General features: G+C 32.0%; 1 pseudogene across 1 annotated transcript; it reads left to right on the top strand.

Annotated features, from left to right (window-relative positions):
• Window positions 1-284: 284 nt before the first annotated feature.
• LOC18609838 (21 kDa protein pseudogene) lies at window positions 285-1377 on the top strand (annotated as a pseudogene). Its single transcript, XR_016024605.1, has one exon. The product of XR_016024605.1 is annotated as a 21 kDa protein pseudogene (transcript).
• Window positions 1378-14082: the final 12705 nt, after the last annotated feature.

The following is a 14082-nucleotide window of genomic DNA, read 5'->3' as shown; positions in this document are numbered from 1 at the left end:
TAATCCATTAAATGAAAATAATATTTTATAACATGTATAGAACTGGCTACTAAATTCTTGTACTGATATCTTATGCCACCTTTTTATTATTATTTTTGGTTTTTTGTTAGGATTCCCTGCCTAATTTCATGCATAATTTCGTGGCAGTCTGGCACACACCATTATACATAATTTACTAACTACAAAAATTGAACGGTGGCATTCTCGTAAATCCGAAAATTTGCATGGTTACAAAAGTAATTCAACTTCCAGTCACGAGGCTACAAAAACCATTTCCACAAGCCCTCAGGCCCAGCAAAGCAAGGAAACCACCCTCCGAACACCTACACGAATCTCAAAAAAACCTCTCCTCTGTTTTCAAAACGTTAAGACCTTAGCCATGAAACCCCTCCTTTCCCACCTCTTCCTAACCTTCCTCTTTTTCATTCTCCACCCAATCGTAACCGTCAGTTCCCCCGACAACGACTCCAGCACCACCGCAACCAACGCCATCGATTTCATCCGTACGAGCTGCTCCGCAACATTATACCCCGACCTCTGCTACACTTCCCTTTCTGGCTACGCCAACGCCATCCAACAAGACCCAGCTCGTCTAGCTCGTACCGCCATTGGTGTCAGCCTCTCCAAAACCCGTCACATGGCAGTTTATGTTTCCAACCTCTCCCGCGAGGCTGACTACGGCGCCGACCCAAGAGCCAGCGCCGCCTTACACGACTGCTTCTCCAACATGGGTGATGCCGTGGATGAAATCCGTGGCTCGTTGAAGCAAATGCGGCAGCTCGTGGCTCCGGGTTCGGAGTCTTTCAGGTTCCAAATGGGGAATGTCCAGACGTGGATGAGCGCGGCTTTGACGGACGAGGACACATGTACAGACGGGTTCGAGGATGTGGCGGAGGGACCAATGAAAACGGACGTCTGCCAGAGGACGGGGAAGGTGAAGAAGTTTACGAGCAATGCTTTGGCGTTGGTTAATAGTTATGCGGAAAAGGGTACAAATTAATTAGTAAATGAAAAAATTGTAGTATAACTTCTGATTAGCTGATGTTATTGTTAAAGGCTTTATTTACTTTGGACCTTTTTGTACAGTGTTTTTGAGAGTCTGTTTTTGTTTTCTTTGTTTTTACTTTTTTTGTGTTTTTGGTGTGAGATAGGTTTGAATTTTTCGATTTTCTTTTCGTGACTGAGAGAAGAAAAAGCTGTATCTTTCTGGATTGTAACTGGAACCGGGTTTACTGAGTTAAACTCTGAGTTTACTTCATCTTTCTTCCTGCGTCGACGGCTGGCAGCGGAGTCTGCGACTCCTCTGCTCTCTGTCGTTCACTACGTTTTTTTACGAACTTTTTAATAAAATAATCTAGTAGTCCTTTGCTTTTTTTATATACTTGTTTATACTTTCTAAAAGGTTATTCATAATTAACTAGAAATGAATTACAATTAGCTAAAATGTTACGTTAATTTTAATATAACTATTCTATATACTCTGTTTTCAAAGATTTACAATTTTATTATTTAATTATTTAAAATTATTACTAGTTGATTTTGTAGCCAAATGCATTTTTTAGCAAAGCACAAAACAAGTGAAAAAGAAGAATAAAATAGTTGAACCTGCTCCACATCTGTCAAGTCCCATCATTTATGTTTGGGTAAATACTAAATATGCATTCGGAGGCTCAAAATTAAACCCCTCAGGAATTACCCGACAAGAAATTTGATTCCCAGTCTCGATGGGGGCAGGGACAAAATTAAACTCCTCTTTGGATATAAGGAATTCTTGCCCAACACGCGCGCCCCTGTGTATATTATATATAATTAATATATGTTTAGTTTTAAGGTAAAAAATATAAAAAAATAGGACAAATAAATTTGGAAGATATAAAAAATATTTTTAATCAAAAAGATGAAATTTTCACCATTAATAAAAAACAATCAATTAAATTTTCATGTATTGATTTTGCTTATAATTTTTAATTGAAAATTTCATTTTTTTTATGGGAAATGAGGAGGTAATGGAATATTTCATGATATTTACTCAATTGAAATCCACTAATTAATTAAAATGAAGTAAAATTAAAACCAAGTTTTCTAATAGACTAGATACAACAATAATTGCTATGTTTTGTGATGCAATGGCAATCATGATTATTAATTGGTACCCTCAAATTATGCTAGATTTGAAGGACCCACGTCGGTACGTACTTTATTATACTGAAATCACTTTCTGCTAAAGTCTAATTTGTATGAGCAAGATTTTGTTCGATTTTCAGGTGATTCTCTTAATGGTCGTTCCATCACATAATCCCATTACGTTCAATTATGGTGTTCCTCCTTTATAACCTTAAAATTGAAATTGATAGAGATATATAGGAATGTTGGTGTCCACTTTTGCTTTTGATTAGCGGTTATTATCTAGCTATTATCATGATTTTACTTGGATAAAAGCGCATCACATGCGTTTATAATATATATATATATATATATATAAAACCTTGTATGTTAATTGGTTTGTTAATTTGTTTGATTTATTTTATTAATTTATAAAATTTGTTATACTAAGTTTAATAAATTATTTTAATTAAAAATTTTATTTACACTTCTAATTTTACAAAAAGTATGATAGTTGAAAAAGTATCTGAATTATTTAAGAAAATTCAAATAAATCTTTATTATTCTATTATATTCAATTAAACCCTTATACTCTTATTTTGAATCAAATAAACTTTTATCGTTAACGGTTGATTAATTGTTATTAATCAAAATATAATTTATTATTTTATACACAAGCAGTGCTAACATGACGTTGATTTGATGTTGTAGTGCAGAGTGAAAATGTTAGATGGACATCATGCCATATTAGCATGTTTCGTCATTATTAATTATAATATGTTAGCATATAGAATAACAAGTTATATTTTAACTAATAATATTTAATCAACTATTGATTATAAGAATTTACTTAACTCAAAATGAAAGTGTAAAGATTTGATTAACTTAATAAAAGAATAATGACTTATTTGAATTTTTTTAATAGTTTAAAGGTTTTTTTTTAATGACTTATTTTTTTAAGAATTTTTTTTTATTGTTAATGGTTTGTAGAAATTTGGAAAAAAAATTTATAGGAACTTTGAACATATGAACAAATAAAATAGAAATGAAAAAAAATAAATAAATAAAAATAAAAATGAAAATAATATAAATTAAAAGAAAAAATAAAATAATTTTAAAGTTTAATGGGACATGTGAAATCATTTTATTATTTTTTATGTATATTAATTATTAAATAAAAAATTATTTTAAAGAAGCCATTAAATATATACATATATATATATAATTTTAAAAATTTCATATGTTATTAAAAAATTTTGGGGTGGCCATGGCCCCCCATCACTTAAGGAGGCTCCGCCTCTGGTTGGTGTCCACTTTTGCTTATGATTAGCAAGTAAAAGTGCATCACATGCGTCTATAATTACTATATATATATATATATATATATAACCTTGTATGTTAATTGGTCTGTTAATTTGTTTGATTTATTTTATTAATTTATAAAATTTGTTATACTAGGTTTAATAAATTATTTTAATTATAAATTTTATTGACACTTATAATTTTATAAAAAGTATGATATTTGAAAAAGTGTCGAATTATTTAAGAAAATTCAAGTAAGTGTTTATTATTTTATTGTATTCAATTAAATTTTTATATTTTTATTTTGGATCAAATAAACCTTTATTGTTAACAATTAATTAATTGTTATTGCTCAAAATATAATTTATCATTTTATATTTATTTGGTGCAAATATGACATCAATTTGATGCTGAAGTGAAAAGTGAAAATGTCATATGGACATCATATTACATCGACATCCTACGTCATTATCTATTATGACATGTTATCATGTAAAATGATATATGATATTTTGATTAATAATAATTAATTAACTATTAATTATAAGAGTTTACTTAATTCAAAATAAAAGTGTAAAGATTTGATTAACTTAATAAAAGAATAATGACTTATTTAAATTTTTGTAATAAGTTAGAGTTTTTTTTAAGTATTATGTTTTTATAAAATAAAATGAATCTTGACATGAGTTGGGAACCTTTTCTACTTCTAGGAGCAGCAAATTTATACAATTATGAGATTTTTGGTGGTTTTTTCTGAATTTATCTTTAACTAATAACACTAAATAAGTCTCTTAATTTTTTTTATATATATTTTAAATAAGTTCATATTCTTTAACTGTACTAAAATAAATTTTTATCTTATAATTTAAATTTAGATAAATTTGTATGTCAGATTACATCTTCAGCATTCATGGATTTTTTTTCAACGGTGAAATTAGTTGGATGGAAAAAGTTATCTGTTCGAAATGTGATCATTGGACCTAACAATTTTGTTACGTAAAAAAGTGTACGTCATGTATAACAAGTGTGAAGGAAGTCATTTGTCACAAGCCTAACGACAATATAAAGTCATGAGTGGCACATGATATTTTTCCGTCAACATAAAAACCTATTCTATTCGGACAAAATTTATAGAATAAAAACTTATTTAAGTTAATTAAAAAAAATAGAGAGAGATTATATTAAGGATTTGACACAAGTTAATAATTTATTTAGTATTGTAATTTAATTTAATCTTTCCATGAGTCAACCTTACCACGCTGGTTATCTACATTAATTTTCACCTAAGGGTCAAGTAGTCAAGTTGATAAACAATCGATTGTTCTCAAGAGATTAAACTATATAATTAATTATTTATTAGTATTATAAAACTGTTGAACCAATTTTTTCTTTCTAAAAAATGACATTATTTTAAATTGGAGTTTAAAACCTAATTATGATTTTAAGTACGAGCTAAGGGTAGGTGACTATTAAATCTAAGAAGAGCTTTTAACTCATCATTAATTTATTATTAAAATTTCCATGAACTGAACATATATAACTTGTAAATTTTCTTTTTGGCTCAATAAATTAAAAAATTCGAATTATTTTTAAGTTGGGGAAACTATTAGGTAGGTTTAATTAACATGCTTATCACATCAGCTAGCAATTTCTGCTTAACAAGAGTGAATTATAATTACATATATATTGCTGCAGCATATGGAGATATACAATGAATAATTAGTTCTTTCTTGTCTAATGCTAACCATTTAGCTATTAAGAAAAGAAGCTTATGGTCAGTAAAGTTAATCAATTTGAAAGTGTTGCATTGATTAATATTCAGACTTGAGAAAGCCAGAAAATGACATTTTGGATGGAAGATAGTTTCAATAACAGAAAGGAGTTTTAAAAATGAAGCTGATGGCCGACAGTAATAGGAAAGACAAAGCTAGCAATAATTGGCTTAGAAAACTCTCATTACTCATCACCATGCGGCGTAAAGGTCATTTAGTTAGAGCTTTTATAAGAGATCAAAAGGGAGTGGTTGCAACCATTAATTAATACACTTTCGACATATGGACAAATACTACAAATAGATCCCATAGTACTTGAAGCAAGCGGGGAATATGTTTGGTATGGCCAGCTCTAACAAAGGCTTTAAATATAAAACGACAGATCTTTTCTATATCTTATTATAATAATTCCAAAGTGTGGTGGTCTATTTTGTGAGTTCTAAGATCAACGTGGCAAAGCAGCAGATAAGTAACCTGCAGCTGCCAGCAATATATAGCTTGAATATGGAGCTAAATTTTGATTGCATGTCCCTTCTGAATGCATAGATCAACTTAATGATCAAGATATCTTAACGGGAACTTCGAAGGGCTTAACTGACTAGATGTGATCTTCAGTTGAATTGAACTGTTTGCCAGATTTGGTAAAATCAGGAGCAAAATTATAAATAAAATGAATAATTTAAGTGAAAAGAGTGTTTTTCTTCTGCTGTTGAAAAACTTACATATATGGAGGAAAAAAATGTACAAATCTATCTATTTTCCTTCTCTCTCCTATTGTCCTCCTACCAAATGAAGGAAGGAAAGAAAAAAAAATTATTTTCCTTTCCTTCTTACCTGTTTTCCTCTTGCCAAACATAGTCTAAGAGAATTAACAACTCTACAGTCTGGAGTCACTTGGAGGTATATTAGGTTCAAATCCTACTATGGGAAGGCTAGAGTTTTATATATAAGAGAAAAGAGAACTAACTGTTCTTATTGTATAACCCGAACTAAAAAAATAAAAGGAAACAACTATATATAGAGTCAAAGACTCCTAATTAATACCACATATAATCACATGCAGACAATTGCACCCAGAGAGAAATGTCTTCGACAATGTATATAATACAAGAAGGGTCTATGCATAATAATATCAGCAACCAACCAAAAAATGAGGTTAGAAAAAAGAAGAAGAAATGTGAATGTATGAACAACAAAAGCCCATGACATGAATTATTAAACAGTTGCAGAAGAGGTAATGAAGCGACGGCAGCAAAATTAATGTCGGCGTCCTTATGGAAGATTGGATAGGCTGGATTTGGTCTTGTACCTCTAAGCTTTGGATTTTTGTAAAGTGACATGAGCACTCCCGTGAAATGAATAGACTAGAAGAGGTTGTTACCTGTTTAGGACAAAATAGAAAGGGATCGAGTGTGTCAGGTACAAGACACTTGATTCTTGTTCATGTCTTGGGAGTTTGGACCAGCTTTGCCTCTTGGGTTCACGAGATCATGCAAACCTTGTTATTCACTCTTCTAATTAAATCCACCAATGGGTCCCCAACAAAACACATACACCGCTTCTTCGACAAATTAAGATACATTACTGCAATGGTGTGTTTTTGACTTTTTGTTCATGTATGAAATTATGTAACTCAAAAAGTTACTAGGGTGAGTCTATTTTCTTGTGGTTAATTTGACTTCTTTCACACAAATTTAATTAGATAGTATATGTTAAGGCAAGTAAGAGTCGTATATCAGTAAATCTAACTTAATTGCGTGAGTACGTAAAAATTGGATCATTCAATTAATTACTACTGCATATATATCAGGCCATAAGATAAAGGTTAGAAGTTCCTTTTCATTTTTTTCTTTCATTTAACCGTTTCAACTCGGATGGCTGGGTGATTAGACTATAAATGTTTTTTAAACTACAAGTTCTAAACTAAGAAGAGGATTACTTTTTTATTTTTCTTTTAAATTTTTTGGCATGTACTAAAATTTAAACACAGAATTGTGAAAGACCGCAAACCCCTCATATCATCTACCAGCTCTTCGGGGTTTGTTGGGAGGAAGACAAACTATGAAGGCATAACGGACAAGAAAGAAGAAACTAGATGGATTTTTTGCCCACTTGTAGCTACTTGACTGGTAATTTGATTAACAAGAAATGGAAAATTGTTGCCCTGCCTATCAAGGGCTGGTAATAGAAACCATTAACGTTGAACTTGGTGGTCTGGTTGGTGGTCCAAATCAATCAAAGCCCATCCATGCGCAGGGGCGACGCCATTCATAGTGAATATATAGTTTTGGAATTTTCATTGAGGTTGGATTAGGCCTAGCTCCTTGACAATCTCACCCAAGACAAAGGTTAGCCCATGTTGGAATGAAATTGGTCTGACTAGAGGTCTAGTACCATTGAGCAAAAAAATTTCAACTTCCGTCCAATAGCCCAAACATGACATAAATTATTAAAATTGGGCTTTTTCATTTCCTCCTTTTTTCTTTCGGCCCAGCATCGTGATTTCGTTATTCAGAACTTTTGGGTCTTTCTTTTTTATTTTTGTTTTTTTTCTTTCAATAAAATATGGTTGCTCTTCATAACTTTGATTGTTGGTCAAAACCAGATCATAATCGAATGAATAGTTATACTTGGATTCCCTTCTATATTTAATCAGGTATCGTTCTTTTCTATTCAAGTTGGGAATCAAGATTTGGTGGGTAGGATTTGCATTTTTGTTTTACAAAATCCAACTATGTTGTTCTTTTTGTTAAAAATGCAAATCAAAATATATTGTTTGTGACTTGTTCAGAAGTTGGGTTTGGATATGAATTAAATTGAATCCACTCGAAAAAGGCACAGAGCTAATTAAGATTTTGAATTATTTTTTTGGACTTGGTATTTGTCAAATTCAATCAAATTAAAAATCTTTAAAATATTCTCAAATTGATTATTTTTAAATCTTGAATTCCAAAAATTTAGATTTATCCAAACAAACAATTTCTAATAAAAAAAATAAACTAGAAGTGTAGACACTTAAATTTTGACAAATAATAAACCAAAGTTAAATATTAATTAAAAATTAATTAACTAAATAATAAAAAAAAAAAGAGTACTGGTAGAGCGCGGACGCCCCTGCCAATACCACCACTATAGTGCCAGACGCGAAAAACTCGCGTTTGGCAGAGTAGTGGAGCGCGCCCCCTCCAGAAGCCACAAACGAGTATAAAGGGAGGAGGCACTGTAGCAACCCGGGGGCGATGGCAACCAAAAACAAATCAAAAAACCCTAGCAGCAAAAAAAATCCTCAACAAACTGCAAAAACCATAGCAACAAGCAGCAACCAAAAAATCCTAGTTCTCTAGCAGCCAGAAACAATCCACAAAAAAATCAAAAAAATATCAAACAATACCCAAAATATCAAAAAAAAAAAAACGTGTGCAGTGAGAGTGGGGGGAAACGGTTGGATTTTCGAAGAAAGGGGGATTTTTGGTTGATTTTTTTTTTTTTTTGTAGGGGAGATCTGAACGGTCGCCAGTTTTAGAGAGAGAGAGTTGGGGCTTGGGTTTGCTACCGGTGCAAGGAAGGATTGACCGATCGGTAAAGGAGAAAGAGAGAGAGCCGACCGACGTTTTAAAGAGATCTAGAGTTTTGGGTGGTCGACGGCAGGAAATAGAGGGAGAGAGAAAGGAGTTGAGAGACGGAGCTGCGGGTCGCTTGTTGTTGGAGAGAGAGGGAAAACCGATCGTCGACAGGTAGAGAGAGAGCGAATAGGGAATCGATCATCGACGGGCGAATAGAGAGAGAAGGGGAAAGTCGATCGTCGACAGGTAGAGAGAGAGAGTGAAGAGGGAGCCGATCGTTGCCGGTAGGTAAAAGAGAGAGGGAGGGCTAGTAGCGGCTTCGACGACAGCACCGGTCAGAAAGGAAGGTGTTTAAAGAAGGGAGTTGGCTGTTTTTTTCTTAGAAAGAGAAACAAAAGGGAGAAAATGAAAGGTTTTGAGGAGAAGAAAGAAAGGTGAGTAGTAAGGGAGAAGAAAAAAAAAGGGGGAAAAGGGGAAGGTTTTTCTCCATTGCATCAAACAACGCCATTTTGGGCATACTGGGGGTGGCCGTGCAAAGCACCAGACAGTGGGCTTAGTGAAGATCGTGGGTCAGCCAGTTAGCTTGGGCTCGCTTAGCCCAATCAGGTAAAATGTTACTCCTTGCCAAATGGGTCTGTGGTGATTTAGGCTGCCTGAACTGTTGTGATATGGTTTGTTTAGATTTAACCCAATTTATTTAGTTAGAGCTTTAATACTTGATGATATAAAATTAATTTTAAGTTATTATAATGTTCTAAAAATTTCTAGATAATAGTCCTAGGGTTTGGAAATTATTAAAGAACAAAATAACATAAAAATAAGGATAGCAAATATATATAAAAATAATAATAATAATAACATTTTAGAAAGTGTTTAGTTATGCAAAGAACTTAAGTTTAGGAGAATGTTTACTACAAATATATAAATAACCCTTAAAAATACATGTATATAAAAATAAAAATATAAAAATATATATATAAAAATTACCATGACATCAACTACAAATATAATATCGATGATGGGATGATTGGTCGAGACGCGAGAAGTCGCAATCCCGAGCTAATTTTCCTAGGTTCGAAATCCGAATTAAGGCTCCACCAATACGATGGGAGGGCCTTGATTCTCAGTTTTCGAGATTTTTATTTTAAATAAATAAAATTTTATTATATAAAAAAAATTAGTTAAGAATAAAAAATATATAAATAATAAAAAATAAAAAAATAATTAATTTCACAAACATAACATATATTTTTATTGCAATATGCATACCATTACATATAAGTATTTTGTTTACGAGTTAAGCCCCGATGATGGGATTTTTCGAAGATCTTGCGAAGGCGAGTATTTCTCGAAAAGTACCCTAGGTGAAAAGATATCCCCGGGTCCCACCAGTATGATGGGAGGGGTCGGAGAAACATCTCTAATAAAAGGTTTTCGCTCGTATTAGGTTCATTATTCACGAAAACATTATTTTTTAAAGAAAAACGTACGATAACCCCGATGATGAGATTTATTCGTCGAATTTGCGAAGGCGAATTTCTCGGATAATTCCTTAGGTGAGAGAACACCCCGGATCTCACCAGTATGATGGGCGGATCTAAGAGAACGTCCTCGATAAAAGGTTATTTGTCTGACATTTTTCATCTCATACCATGCATTTCATCTTGCCTCACATTTGCATTCCATTTTATGTTGAATAGGAGATAAAATAAGTGAATAATAGCTAAGGAAATAAAATGAACTTAAAAAATAAAGCCTAATAGGATAATCTAAAAATGGTACCGTTCATGGAACGGGCGTTTCGGGGGTGTTAATCCTTCCCCGGGCGTAACCGTACTTCCGAATCTAGATCTCGAAAAATGTAGACCAGTTTAAGATTCTTTCGGCGAGCTTAAATCTAATTAAGACTCTATCAATTAGAATCGAGACAATAGGTGACCAATCACACTTAGTAAAAAAGATTAGTGATGACTCCTAGTTTTAGAGTTTTCACTCTCGTCTGGCGGTCGGGTTTCCAGACCAGCATGTTACGACAAGAAGATTCAAAATGCAAATTCAAATTTAAATTCTGAAATCCAACCTCTGCAACTCTATTTCAAGCTCTACATGCTTTATGTTGGTTTCCTTCATTTTTATAGTGAACATTCTCTATTTATATGTTGGATGAATAATTTGTTCTTTTTTTTTAATTTCAAAAAAGCAATTAAAGTGTTTTTTATTTTTAAAATAATAAGATGAAATATTTAATTTTAAAATGAAGAGATTCTAGTACTATTGGTTATATAAATATTGGGGGTTCTTATTCTTATCTCTTAGGCCGAAGGATTAGTCTAAACTTTCATTGTCATTTTGTTTTATGACTCTATCCGCAATCTGGACCACACTACATCATGATCAAGGCAGTACGTTGATAGTACCAAGCTTTATGTCTACATCTAATTATCATCAAAACTAAATTCTTTATTACTTGTCCATCCCAATTTTAGCTCAATTTTTTGTTCTCTTCTTTTTTTTTATGTGGACATTAAAGATTGGGCTTGTGCATATTCATAAATTATGTTATTTAGTAAAATATACTAGAAATATGGGACATACTAAAAATGTAAAGTGAATCATATATATATATAAGGAAAAAAAAAAGGCTGGGGTGGGTAGGTGCCAAGGCATTATCTTCTTCCCAGGAAGGTGGACCAGGAGGAGAGAGGACGGCATACACAAAATAAGCATATGTCCAAGAAGGCAGGGTTCGCAGAAACAGCCTTAGTTGCCGTCCTAGCTGCTAGTATTATCTTTGTTTTAATATATATATATATATATATATATATACTTCATGCATGCATCTTTTGGTACGCGTTCTCGTCGGCAAATAAATTTGAAACCATGTATAATAATGTATATATATATATATATATATATATATATATTATGAAAAATAAAGAAAAAAGAGAAAAAAAACCAAAAAAAGGGGAGAAGAAACTTCATTTGAAGTGAAAAGTGTTCTAAATGTAATGAGTATATATTCCCTAAAATCCACGTGTCAGTGTCACAACGATGTGAAAATCCACTATAAATCGAATAACTTTGGCAACTTCATCATCACATTTGCACTTTTTAAGAAGAGCCAATAATAAATGTCAAGCGTTACACCGATGGTTATTGGAGAATGACTCATGACTTGATCGTAATATTGAAAAGGCACACAGATATAGATTGAGACAATGGGAAAAGGGAAAGAAGAAATAAAGTGCACTAGAGATATTAACCAAATAAAAAAGTGCAATCGATATTTCTTTATTTTTGGGGGGTAAGGAAGCAACAGAGATATATGAGTTTACACCATTAAATTCGAGCCTCTAATTTTTTTATATACTTTTCATATTTTCCAGGTCTTGTTTTAATTAGTCCCACGGCAGACTATATACGTTTTTTCTTCACCTGGGCCATATACATGTATATCTTCTTCTTTTTAAAAAAAAAAAAAAAAAGTGATTACTTCTTCATCTTTCAAAACTAATTAATATACAGAAAGAATGCAATTAATTATTTTGTTTGGGGGAGATTAATTATTAGTTTAAACCAATAAATTTCATTATATTTTGCAAGGGGTTTCGTTAGTGGTTGAAAGAGGCACGATCACGTCGTTGCCTGAAGGAAACCCATGGCTTTAGCAGGAAGGGATATGAGCTAAAATCAAATCTTTGAAGAAAGAAAGTATTAATTAATACCATCGACGAACTTTCCAAAGGATTGCAGAAAAGCTGAACGTAAACAAAGCGGACAAGGGTTTCTGTTAAAACGTCTTGAGAATCAGCCAATTACAAAGGCTGCTTTCGTCACCAACTTTAGCCGGACTTTGCCGAAGAATCATGGCCAAGAAAAAAACAATGGCGACTAATTTCTTCAGTGGAACGCATGGAAATTGCCAGCTCGTGGTGATATATACTTGATTCTGACTAATGATTGTGATAAGGTTACCCCAATTTTCTCATTAAAAGCAAGGCTATGGGAATTACTGTGACAATTATTGCACAATAATTTAATATATTAACATTTTTTTCTTGGAATTTAGTATATATTAACTTGAACTAGCCTAAATAATGCTAGTCAGATATACATGACAAAAAAAAGAAAAAAAAAGCGATAACTTTAATTATTAAAATATCTAAGTAATCAGGAGGTTTATCATGATGTGTGGTTATGTCTTGTTAGGAGAGGAAGAGTGTTCAAAGAGAAAAAAAAAAAAAAAAAGAGAGAGAGAATTGGGAGGGAAAATGTGAAAATGTGGAGAGTAGAGCTAATGATTGGTAAGTGGTAACCTTCAGCACTTGATGAAATTTTGGTTTGGCATAGGTCGTGAGCAAATGGTCACTAATATATCTTTCGAGTAAATTATCTTTTCAATAACTTAATTTTTAAAAAATAACATTTTAATAATAAATCATTAAAAAATAACAGATTGTTATATTAGAACTGTTCTTACGTGGAAACATAAAAATATTCACGTAAACAAAAACTTTTATTGTTATAATTTTAGATTTTTTTTATCACGATATGTGATTAACACTTATAAACGTCAATGAATAAAAAATTATTTTTTAAAATTAATATATCAAAATTAAAATATTAAAAATTTAAGTGATTAAGAAAATAATTTACTCATTTTTTTTTACTTATAATAAACTTTTGAAGCTTTTAATATTAATTATACTAACTTATATTGAGAATTATAAAGTCGTAGTTAATTAAACAAGAAATGTCCTCAAAGGGATATGATGCCCAAGATTTTACATTTTTTTTTTTAAATTGAGACTCAAAATTGAATTTCGAATTCAAATGTTGATAAGGAGAGAAGTGGATTTTATTGAATAGGAACACTAAAAACGTTAAACAAGAAGTTGACGTAACACATCTTTTGTTCATTATGATTTCAATAAATAATCGAATTTGAAAAAAATCTGAATGCAACATATATAAGTGAAGCTATGGTATAAACGCAGGAAGTGTTGAAACCCTTGCTTAATCATAAGGGATGCTAGCAGGCTGTTTGAGCCACTTTTGTGCTTAACGGAATTGAGCTGCCTTTGCATACAGCACCAAGACCCGAAAAATAAAACAGTGACACAAATGTTGTTTTCATACACAGAATATAATGGCTAAGGATGATTAAGTTGTCAATTAGATAGGAGAGAGAAATTAAGGGCCACAAAGCTTTGAAGCTTATCGGTGGAAGCTTAAGAGTCAATTTGCTCAACGCTTATTTCACATCGTTTGGTCATAATTATAATGATGTAGGACAATGGGATTGTACAGAAGATTGTAATTCCATTGGCTTGGGAGGTACG

Source organism: Theobroma cacao, chromosome 2 (assembly GCF_053813885.1).
Source record: "Theobroma cacao isolate CCN51 chromosome 2, ASM5381388v1, whole genome shotgun sequence".
NCBI classification, from domain to species: Eukaryota; Viridiplantae; Streptophyta; class Magnoliopsida; order Malvales; family Malvaceae; genus Theobroma; species Theobroma cacao.
This window is presented reverse-complemented; position numbering and strand designations above follow the sequence as displayed.